At 39.3% G+C, this 11,328-nt stretch overlaps 1 pseudogene; it reads left to right on the top strand.

The window, feature by feature from the left end:
* Nucleotides 5,741–7,355, top strand: LOC109849292 (annotated as a pseudogene).

An 11,328-nucleotide genomic window follows, 5' to 3' on the forward strand; every position in this document is an offset into this window, starting at 1 on the left:
TTCAGAAATAAAAAGTTGGACTCAGTTGGTGAGTTGCTTGGTAGAGAGCTATGGGCGAATATTCATCTTTAAGACACTATGGATGTTGATTCCCGTCTAGCTCCTACAACGAAAGCTACAATCAAATAGCTTTCGGGTCGATGATCGAAACATATAGTCGAATAGTTGCTTGGTAGAGAGCTATGGGCGAATATTCATCTTTAAGACACTATGGATGTTGATTCCCGTCTAGCTCCTACAACAAAAGCTACAATCAAATAGCTTTCGGGTCGGTGATTGAAAGCGAGAAATAGAGGACTTTTCGCATAGATCGAGAAAGGTTACAATTTAACGACACTTCCGACAACTGATGAAAACTCTATGCAGCAGTCTTCACAATCTACAGTGAAAGTTACAATCTGACGGCTTTCACACCCCACAACAGCTAAAGCCAGGATTACTGAACAACGGTCCTTGCAACGCTCTACAGAAGAAGTTACAAATCAGCTAACTCCTTCTGAAACGCGGGTGTCATCCCCGCGTCATAACTTTGGAAATGAAGGCGACCCTCGCGTCGTCAACCAACAGCGACCCTCGCGTCGACAATGCACAAGCCAAACGTGAGCGACCCTCGCGTTCAAAGGTGTTCAACCAACAGCGACCCTCGCGTCATCAAGGCACAAACCAAACGCGAGCGACCCTCGCGTTCAATGGTGTTCAGCTAACACCCAACTTCGCGTCTCAATCAAAGAACACGAAGTAGAGGTTCTGAACGCCAGAATGGGCGTTTGACTTATTCAAACATAAGTCGAACGGTTCCAAAACCGTTTATCCCACGTTCTGAGGGATTTTCGCCCACGTAGGAGCGGATATAGGGGTCAGTTACAACCTCTTATCCCCCTATAAAAGCTCAACGAACTCAACTGAGTTGGTGGTTGGATTTTTGGCATCTGAACCATACAGGTTGGATTCAAAAGATCTAAACCATACAGGTTGGAGATTTTCAGTTCTAAAACAAACTCGACAGAGTTAAAGGATCGGATTTTTGATAATCAGATCAAGGGTTGGATTCTTCATCATCAAAACCACTCAGGTTTGGAGATTCGGCAACAACAGCAACGAAATCCTTGGAGATAGGATTTTTGAACCAACCTCAGAAAATCAAATCTGAGAGAATCCTTCAACAACAGAAAAACAACTTGATTATTAACCGAATTTTCGGTTCCAACAACTCTATTCACAGAGTTCAAACTCGTTCAGAGTTCTTAAACTCATTCAGAGTTATTCATAAAAACTTTCCACGAAAGTTCATCGTTCCCACGAGATAAAGACGGTCGGATCGTCAACGGAGAGCAAGTTCGACGCAATCAATCGAAGGAAGCACTCCATCGCTGCCAAGAAGAACCCAGTTTTAAACAAAGGGGAAAACCAAATTCGTTTTCCTCTCTTTTGTAATCAAGTTGTAACCGAGATCAAAGGAATCAAAGTCACATTTTCTTTAGTCTCTTCTTTATAATTTTTCCAACAAACAACAATGGTCTTACTTCGTTCGAATAACATCAAACTGAGGTCTGTGTTTGGTTGGTAAGATGCAATCCTGGGACTTGCGTTCTAACGGATCCACATAGTCTTGTGACTTGCATTTGGACTCTAGAGCATGTTCCTGAGAACCGTGTTTTGAGTTTTGAGCACCTTGCTGAGGGCTGCGCTTAAGTTGAATCATGTGAGACTCATATTTGGGCTTATCCACGTGAGGTTTGTGTTCTGGAGCAGAAGCGCAAGGTTCCCGTTGAGTTTCACAAATGCGACCTTCACATTGGTCAAGAGATCGGCTATAATGGAGGTGTGCTCGGCGTATGGATCTTCTCTTTTATCGAGCGGCATTCTTTTTGGCTTGTTTCAAGGCCTTAGCAGCAATGTTGTTGACATCGACTGGGATTTCCTCGACCATAGACCTCTTATGACCCGTTGTATGTCGTGTTAACGTGGGTGTGGAGCTTTCAACTCGTTGAACAAGTTTTGCAGAGGCTTAGCCCATTCCTTCAGAGGAAGGGCTATTTGAGCGATGTTGGCCAAATGAGAGGACTTTCTTCGGCACTGTAGCAATAGTTGGAGCTTTGATCTCTTTGGAGATTTTACGGACGTGGCGCCTATCCTTAGGACTGAACGATTCAGAGGAGAGAGCTTCCTCGTACTTGGCTTGGTCAAACTCTATCATGAGAGTTTTGACGATTGTTCCAGCAAGATGGACGTCAGATTACGCCACCACTTCATCGTCAGAGAAGCTTGTCCCCAGCGGAGTCACCATCTTTTGGTTTGTGAAAAATTTGTAATAAGAAAATGAAAGAATTAAATTTGATTTATTCCTTCTAACTACTTAGAAAAAGAATGTTTACAACTCTCTCAATCTCTAATTGATTACAATTCGAATTTCCGATTACAAAAGAGAAGAAGATTGACAGAGATTCTCCCCTTTGTTTAATTCTGGGTTCTTCACAATAACGATGGAAGGCCTCCCTCACATGCTCGCGTCGAGTTTGCTTTCCGTTGACGATCTGAACGTCTCACCTCACTGGAATGATTGAAAGAACTCTTAACGAGTTTAGGAACTCAAAATGAGTTTAAACTTTGTGAAAAGAGTTGTTTGAATCGAAAATCAGTTAATAGCCAAGTGTTAAAATCCTCTGTTGCTGAAAAATGCCTTCGATTCTCCACCATCTGAACCGACTGAAGATCTCCTTCCCTAAAGCTAGCCGACCCCCCTCTCCCCCTTTTTCAGTTGAGTTTGTTGAGATTTTATAGGGGGATTAGGGGGTATAACCATCCCCTTAATCATCTCCTAAATGGGGGTTTAGTTACCCCATTAATCGGGTGTAACAACCCATGTAAGCCACTCCCCAGATCGTGGGTGAACAGCAGCTTCTGGAACTATTAAGATCACGTTTGAATAGGTCAAACACATGTCTTGCGTTACGGGTCGTGAACCTTGCGTTTAAACGCAACAGTTGGACGCTGCGTGAGTAGTTGAATCAAGCTGCGTTTAGCGGTTGAATTGGAGCTACGTTGTCTGGGCTCTGGAACGCGGCTAATCACCGCAGAAGTGAGTTCTATGTTTTGGACTGAAGAGATTATTGACTTGTAATCTCTTTTGACAGAGCAACACAAGGATCATTATTTTGTAATCTTTACTTTAGTTCTCTAAAATGTGGGAGTCATCAGATTGTAACTCTCACTGTTGATTGTAAAGGCTGTTAAATCAGAGCTTTTCATCTATTGTCGTGAAAGTCGTCTACTTGTAACTTTCTTTGTTGAACTGCTAATGTGGAAGTCGTCAAGTTATAACTTCCATCATTTATGTTTGATGGGTCTTAGCTATCTGTTATAATTTTTAGACAGCCTACATAGACCTAACATGAACTGAATTTAGACTTAACATGAACTGAAATTATACTTAACACGAACTAAAATTAGACTTAACATGAGTTGAAATTTGGACTTAACATGAACTAAAATTAGACTTACACAGAACATTAAGTGATTTAGGATTAACATAAAATAAATTAGACGTAACATGAATCAAAATAGACTTAACATGGAACTTACGGGTATTAGTGGCATGCATCCAGGGACATATGTAACCCCCGGATTCTTCAAGCCCTCTACAGTAACTTTAATGCCTCTAATAATTTCTGTACAAATGAATTGACCCCATGCAACTCTTTTCACTCTCTCAATGCTATCTACGTACTTGAATAATAGTCTAGAGATACCCTCCCCGCTTCTGGGGCACCATAACATCGAGCACTGATAAAGAATTTGTAGCGGATCAAAATCTTGGATATCCTTCTTTTCTTTTGATTCCACATGGCTTTCTAGTAGATCTTCAAGATATCTTTGAAGGGTAATTAGTGCTTTTCCTTTTTTTACCTTCCCCCCTCTTCAGTTTTGAAAAGGTTAGCAAAATATTCCACCCATATTCTGCATTTGGAGCCCTGATTAGTACAAATGATTTTCCCGTCAATTGGAAAAAAGTATGGTTATGAACCCAATCTAACTCAAAGTTAACAATTTTCATTTCTCCAGTTTTTGCATCAGGGATAGAAAATGTGTTATTATCAACATATAGCTCAGCACTGGCTCAAGTGTTGGGCGATCAAGTGAAGGAGCTCCAAATAGAATATAGTGCTCAAATATGGTTCCACAATATGCATCCCTATGCCACTGACATATATTTAGGGCAAGACGCTTCATAAATTCACAATAAGCCCCAATAATGACGGTTGGCCTTATTTCAGCAGCATCACTAACTTTTTTCTTAAATATAAAATCCTATGTACAAGTTAAATTAGACTTAACGTGAACTGATATTAGTTAGAGTTAACATGAAATGTTATAGTAAACTTAACATGGATTGTTATAGACTTAACATGGACATTTTTAGACTGTTATAGACTTAACATGGACTGTTATAGACTTAACATGAAATTATAATTAACATGAACTTAGAATTAACATGGACTGTTATGGACTGTTATAGACTTAACATGGACTGTTATAGACTTAACATGAAAATGGAATTAACATGAAATTAGAATTAACATGGTCTGTTATAGACTTAACATGAAATTTGAATTAACATGAACGTAGAATTAACATGGACCGTTATAGACTTAACATGGATTGTTATGGATTGTTATAGACTTAACATGGACTGCTATGGACTTAAAATGAAATTAGAATTAACATGAAATAAAATTAACATGAACCTCAGTTTAGATAACCTAGCACTTACTGCTTTTTGGGGTTGGATTCGTTGGAACCATCCTTTGTTGTTCTTCTTTTTTGGCCTTGACCTCGTACTGCATCCCTTCGCATGACCAAAAGGGCCTTCGACGCTATCCCCGTGCTGCCAATCCTAGATGATTCGCGAAGCGCGCCCGACGACTGTGATTTGGCTACGACTTTCTCATGTCGTTCACCGCGATGAACGACTTCGAAATCATTAACCGATGCTTCCCTCGACGACGATATTTTCAAGGCGAAAACCCTAACCAAGATTGAAATCCAAGTGGCAAAAATGGTGGCTCCTCAACAGTAGAAGAGAAAGAGGGAGACAGAGTACTTGAGTAGGGAGGGGGCGCGGTTACCGAGTTCAGTCAAATTAGAGGGTGAACTTGTAACTTCAACTGGGTTTTACCTGTTGTCAGCAACTTTGGGGCCTTAATACAAATACGCCGTGTATTTTGGGCTGAATCACATGGCCCAAAATACTGAGGGCCAAGTCACATGGGCTTTCAATATTTGGGACCTTGACAAAATTTTCCCAAAAAAGAAAGAAAAATAAAATGAAACCTTCCACCAAAGAAAATTCTACAAAAACCGTTGGTTTCTCATTGATTTTGGCTATTCACAAAAGAAAAATTCTTTAAGGACCCAAAATATGGGACCAATAGGGAGGACAAGTGAGTTGTCCCCCTCCTATTGGATAATGAGTTGACCATCATTAATAATGGCCAACTCATTATCCAATAGGAGGGGGACACTTCACTTGTCCTATTTATTGGTCCCATATTTTGGGTCCCTGTAGCAAAGCTCATTCACAAAATTAATCAGCACACCAAAAACTTTACTTGCTCAGTACGTCAATCTCCAAACACACGTGGCGATCCCTCGTCTACTGCCCCAGCTCCACTGTAACCATATGCTCTTTATAAATACCCCCGCCTGCCTCTGTTCCAATCTCCTGAATATCTTCCCCCCAATTAATCCTCCCATTTACCCCTCATTGTTCTCTCATCACTTTTAAATTGCTTTAAAACCTCTTTCGGTTTTCTTGTGCTGCAGTTTTCCTTCAAGATTGTTAACGATGAGATCTCTAAATGGCGAAGCCAAAATCTCCACAAAACTCAGGAAGCCCTCCCAATTCGTCAACCTATTAAACTCAAACCCAAACGAAGACGACTCGCCGAGAACCAGCAGCAGCAACTCCGACGAGTCAAATTACCAAACTAGCCTTGAGAACTACCCCAACATGTTCCCCTTCATCAAATACCCATGGACCCAAATCGCCCCTCTCTCCGACGAGCCCTCCACTGGCCTCATCAGGTCCCTGATTCGAGAAGAAGCACACCTGTACTCGCTCGCGGTATCGGGTGAGCTTTTGTACACAGGATCCGGTAGCAAGAACGTTCGGGTTTGGAAAAACTTGTCGGAGTTTTCCGGGTTCAAATCCGGTAGTGGCCTCGTGAAGGCGATTATCCTATCGGGTAATAAAATCTTTACGGGTCATCAAGACGGCAAGATCCGAATATGGAAAATCTCTTCAAAGGATCCGTCTTTTTACAAACGGGTCGGGTCTCTACCGAGGCTGAAGGACTTTATGAAGAGCTCCATTAACCCGTCAAGCTACGTTCAAGTTCGTCGCCACCGAAACTCCGTCTGGAATCGACATTTTGATGCAGTTTCTTGCCTCAGTCTCGACGAAGAAACAGGGCTTCTGTATTCTGGTTCTTGGGATAAGACGATGAAAGTATGGCGGGTTTCGGATTCTAAATGTTTAGCATCCGTTACCGCTCACGACGACGCTATTAATTCGGTTGCGGTCGGATTCCATAACCTTGTGTTTAGTGGATCAGCGGATGGGACACTCAAAGTGTGGAGGCGGGAGGTCAGCGGCCGGCGTGCGAAGCACGTGATGGAGAAAGTTCTGCTGAGACAAGAGAGCGCGGTGACGGCGCTCGGCGCGTCGGCGGAATGGCGGCCGGAAGTTGTATACTGTGGTCTCCGATGGGCTGCGTCAACTTTGGAAGGGGAGGATGGTTGGCCCACGGTGGGGTGCTCCCCGGGCACAAAGTTGGCCGTATTGTGCCTGGCCGACGGCGGGGAGGTTGGTGATCAGTGGGTCCGCTGACAGGCAGCATAACGGTTTGGAGCGCAGGGAATGAGGGCGTGAGTATTGTCCCACGATAGGCGTGGCCTGTGCTGACGGGGCATGTGGGGCCCGTTAAGTGCTTGGCCGTGGAGGAGGAGGAAGGCTATTGTGGGCCCGATGGGGCGAGGTGGGTCGTTTACAGTGGGAGCCTTGATAAATCCGTTAAGGTTTGGAGGGTGGCCGAGAGGGGGAAGGAGTTGAGCTCCGGCACTGGTGACTTCCGGAGATATCAATATTTTGGTTAAATTTCAGTTAACCCCCAAAACAATGGACGGTTTCATGAAATAGTCCTGACCTTCGCTTTTCCCACTAAAGCGTTCTGACTTCTCAAACCATTTTGTTTCAGAAGGAAATTTTCATTTGTAAAGCACGATTCAGATAAAATTTTCGTCATTTTTTTGGAAATTTTCTGTATGTATTGTAGAACATTATAAATGGATTTTTACGGATGAACTTCTTAATTTTCGTACATCAAACTTTATCGTTTTGGTTTTAAGTGGTCCATCTATGTACATTGCGATCATTCGATTTTCTATGAGTGATAGTGAACTGAAACAAGTGAAATCTCTTAGTTGGAAGTCTTAATCAAGGATTTGGTGATTAATTTAAAGAGTTTTCTATGATGTTATTTTTGCATGGACAAAATATAGATGATCTAATATCATTGTGATGGTTGAAGAAGATAATCATTACGTACGTACGTATATCAGTAAAGCTTGTAGTATATGATGTCAAAGCAACGCCAACAAACTCTAAGCATGATCATGATCCAAAGACAAATTACATTAGCAAAAGGATGGCTAATTCACTCCAAAAAATAAATAAATAAATAAATAAATAAAGAAGAAGAAGGTGTTTTTCTCCATTCATGGGATACTCTACAATCATCTATGTATTAAAAAGAATGTTTAGAGAATTATGTTAGAACATTGTTCGGGGAGAACCTTGTTCATGCAATATCTCTGGACTTTGTTTGGAAAGAATGTTGTTCGTGGAATATCTCTTGTTTGATCAATAACAAACTCTCATTTGGTACTAATAAGTTTGTAAGATGATATATTTCATGAATAAAGAGGTACGAAAAAGTTTTGGCTCAAAACGATGCAAAAATCGACGTGAATAGTTAATTTTAGCCATTAACCATCGATGGTCATGAGGCAACCATTGATGGTCCATACGGCATCAATGGACTACGGTCAACAATCTGTATTCTTCAAAAATAAGAAATTAAATCATCGATGATCGCTTCAAACCATGATGGACTATAGTCAATAATCTGTGAATTCCAGAAACCAAAATTTAAAAAATTAATGGACTATAGGGAATCATCGATGATCAACATCAAATAGCAATGATCATGTTTAATTATCGATGGTTTGGACGCTTTTGGACAGATTTTTAGATTCAATCTCAGCCGTTTGATCACATATTTGATCTCCTATTTCAACACTGATTAGAAGACTTCTTTCTACTCCAATCAAGGTCTATTTAAGGAGGGATTGGAGAAGAAATTAATAACAAGAAAGAGAGAAGATATTTACACAAGTTTGTGAGATCAAATTCTAGGGATTGAGAGAGATTGTTAGTTATGAATGAGCCTCGTTAAACTTCTTCTCATCACGCTCAATATCGAGAGATCATTTCAGCAAGGAAGAGAGACTTTGCGTTCAACCTCAACATCACTTCTTCTCGGATCATCATCAACATCGATTTGAAGAAGAATTTGTTTTAAAATGGCTATAAGATATTTTTAATTGTTCTTTAACTATTTTAGTGTTAGTTTTTTATTTTAAACTTGAGAGTTTGATGGCGTACTCAAGCTGGGATAATTAAGGGCTGGCGTTGAAAGGACCTTAGAGGGGGGAGGGGGGTAATTTCTAATCTAATCAGATTTCGATGCCAAATTAAAACTTATTAATTAATATCCTAGTAATATGATGTACAATGAGATATATGCAAGAATAATTAAATAACCAATAGGCGATATAAACATGCACAAGATATAAAATCAAGTAGTGCACCAAAACAATTGCAAACACAATGATATGATCACGGAGTTCGATCTAACACTCGACCTATGTCTCCTCTCCTCACCTCGAGGATATTCTCCACTATCACAAATAACTACACAATAACGGTTTTCAACGTTCACCGATAATGTTTACAATCCACACGTTGTCAATCCCACAAGACACTCCTCTAATTGTTGGCCTACCCGTGTCACCTTCCTCAAGTGTTTGGAATTACTACATCTCTGTATGCTTTACAACCAATCCACTCATCTTAGAATTGACCTCGGTCTCTCCCAACCACTCCTCTAAGTGTTCTTATGTATTACAACGTGTTTCGATAATAAAGGTAAATAAAGATATTGTTCTCTAATACAAATGAGAACAAAATTTAAAGATCACTCAATGAAATACTCCCACAACCCAATTATACAATATGTGAAATACTAAAAACTCAAGTGGTTATGTGTAATCAATGAGTAAAATAAAATCAAACTCAATTAAATCTAGCTTAAATATGATATTCAAAATATAAATTTGCTAGAGAACGAGTTTAGAAAAATTTCTCCAAAGAAAACAAAGAGATGTAGATGAAGATTTGAGGTTGAAATCCTTAAAAACAATATTGCGATCCTTCTCTTTGTGAACCTCTTTTCACATAAACAAACACACCAAAACTTAGAAATAAACCGGTGTAAACACTTTTGAAACTCTTGTAAAGAACTCTACTGAAAAACTAAGGCTTGAGGGGTATTTATACCCTAAAAAACAAAGCTAAAAAAATAGCTGTTACAGAAAATAGTACTAATCAGTCGACTGATGCCATATATCGGTCGACTGATAATATGATCATTGGCTTATTCTGGAACAACATCGATCGACTAGTGAGAATATATCGGTCGACTGACAAGAGGTGATCAGTCGACTGATTTGTCCGAAAACTCAGATGCTAGAAAAACGCACTAGTCGGTTGACTGATGGACATACGTCGGTCGACCGATAATGTGCACAATACATATATAAATTAAAAACTTGATTTTCAAAAATCAATTAAAAATATTAAATTAACTCCAAAAATAGAAAAACTTGGGGAAATATTTACACACATGAAAATAAACATGTTAGAGAATAAAATTTTGAAATAGCGCATCGTATTTGTAAAAACTCACTGTTTTGCAAAACGGTAAAAAAAATACGAAATTGTGAAGTGCTTGATTTTGTTGAAATCTCTTCAGACAAGATTTGAAATACTTTTAAATGGATAGATAGACTTTAGAAAAGATGTAAAATAGTGTTTTTTAGTCTATAATCCAAAAACACAAAATGTGAAACAATATGTGTGTGCATATGAATAATTTGAGCTTTAAGTATAAACACACAAAGTATAAACACCTAAACTAATATACCCAAGCTAAATGATCTCGTGACGCTTGATCTTAGACGATCCTCCTCTTCGTAGTATGGATAAAGCAATAATGTGTCTTGGACTTGAATTGCATCGCGCTTTATTCTGATTTCCGCCAACCTCCAAAATATCATCGTTGACGAACAATTCTAACTAACCTCCGAGCTGGATTGCATATAGGAGGAAAACACAAATACTAGAAACCACGATTAAAAATTGTTTGTTAATCATCAAAAACAAGATTAGACAATAGGCTCATAAACATGAGACCTAACAATCTCCCCTTTTTTGATGATGACAAACAATTTATACAAAGAGTATATAAAATATACAAGAAAATAAAATACTCATAAATACTCACAATCCACTTGTTTCTCCCCTTTTGTCAACATCAAAATGGGAAAAACAATAAGAGAAAGAGAGCACAAACTCCCCCTACATATAAGCACAAGTGAGTATAAAATAGTATATGGAAAAAGCTCCCCCTATCAAAATGCCACAGAGCATACTTCAAATAAAATATTTAGGTAATTTTACGCAGATATATGTCATCATGTGGATCACAAAACACAACAATATTAAACACAAACCATGCTTAATGTATATATCCCCATAAAGTGTTTACAAGGATCTTAAGTAAATGACAAAAGAAAGTGCATAATTTTAAACCAAAGACAAACTAAATACATAGTTTCGAAACAAACTAAAAGAAAACACATTTTTCAAAAAGGAAACAAAATACAAAAGTTCTTAACCAAAATAGATAAGTTCAAATTAAATGTAAAAGTCCAAGTCATCGAGAAGTTTGTCTTCAAGAGTGGGATGGCCCGGGACCCGGAGATGGAGGCCTATGCTCTGGATATTGGTGCATATACATGTTCAACAATTGTTGTTGGACCCTCAACATTTCTTCTTGCCTACTCTCAATGCTATAAATTCAATCAACCAATCTATCCTCTATGCTCTCAATCCGCTAAACTAAATAATTTAGAGTGGCCGGAATA

Source organism: Asparagus officinalis, chromosome 7, assembly GCF_001876935.1.
Source record: "Asparagus officinalis chromosome 7, Aspof.V1, whole genome shotgun sequence".
Classification (NCBI taxonomy): Eukaryota; Viridiplantae; Streptophyta; class Magnoliopsida; order Asparagales; family Asparagaceae; genus Asparagus; species Asparagus officinalis.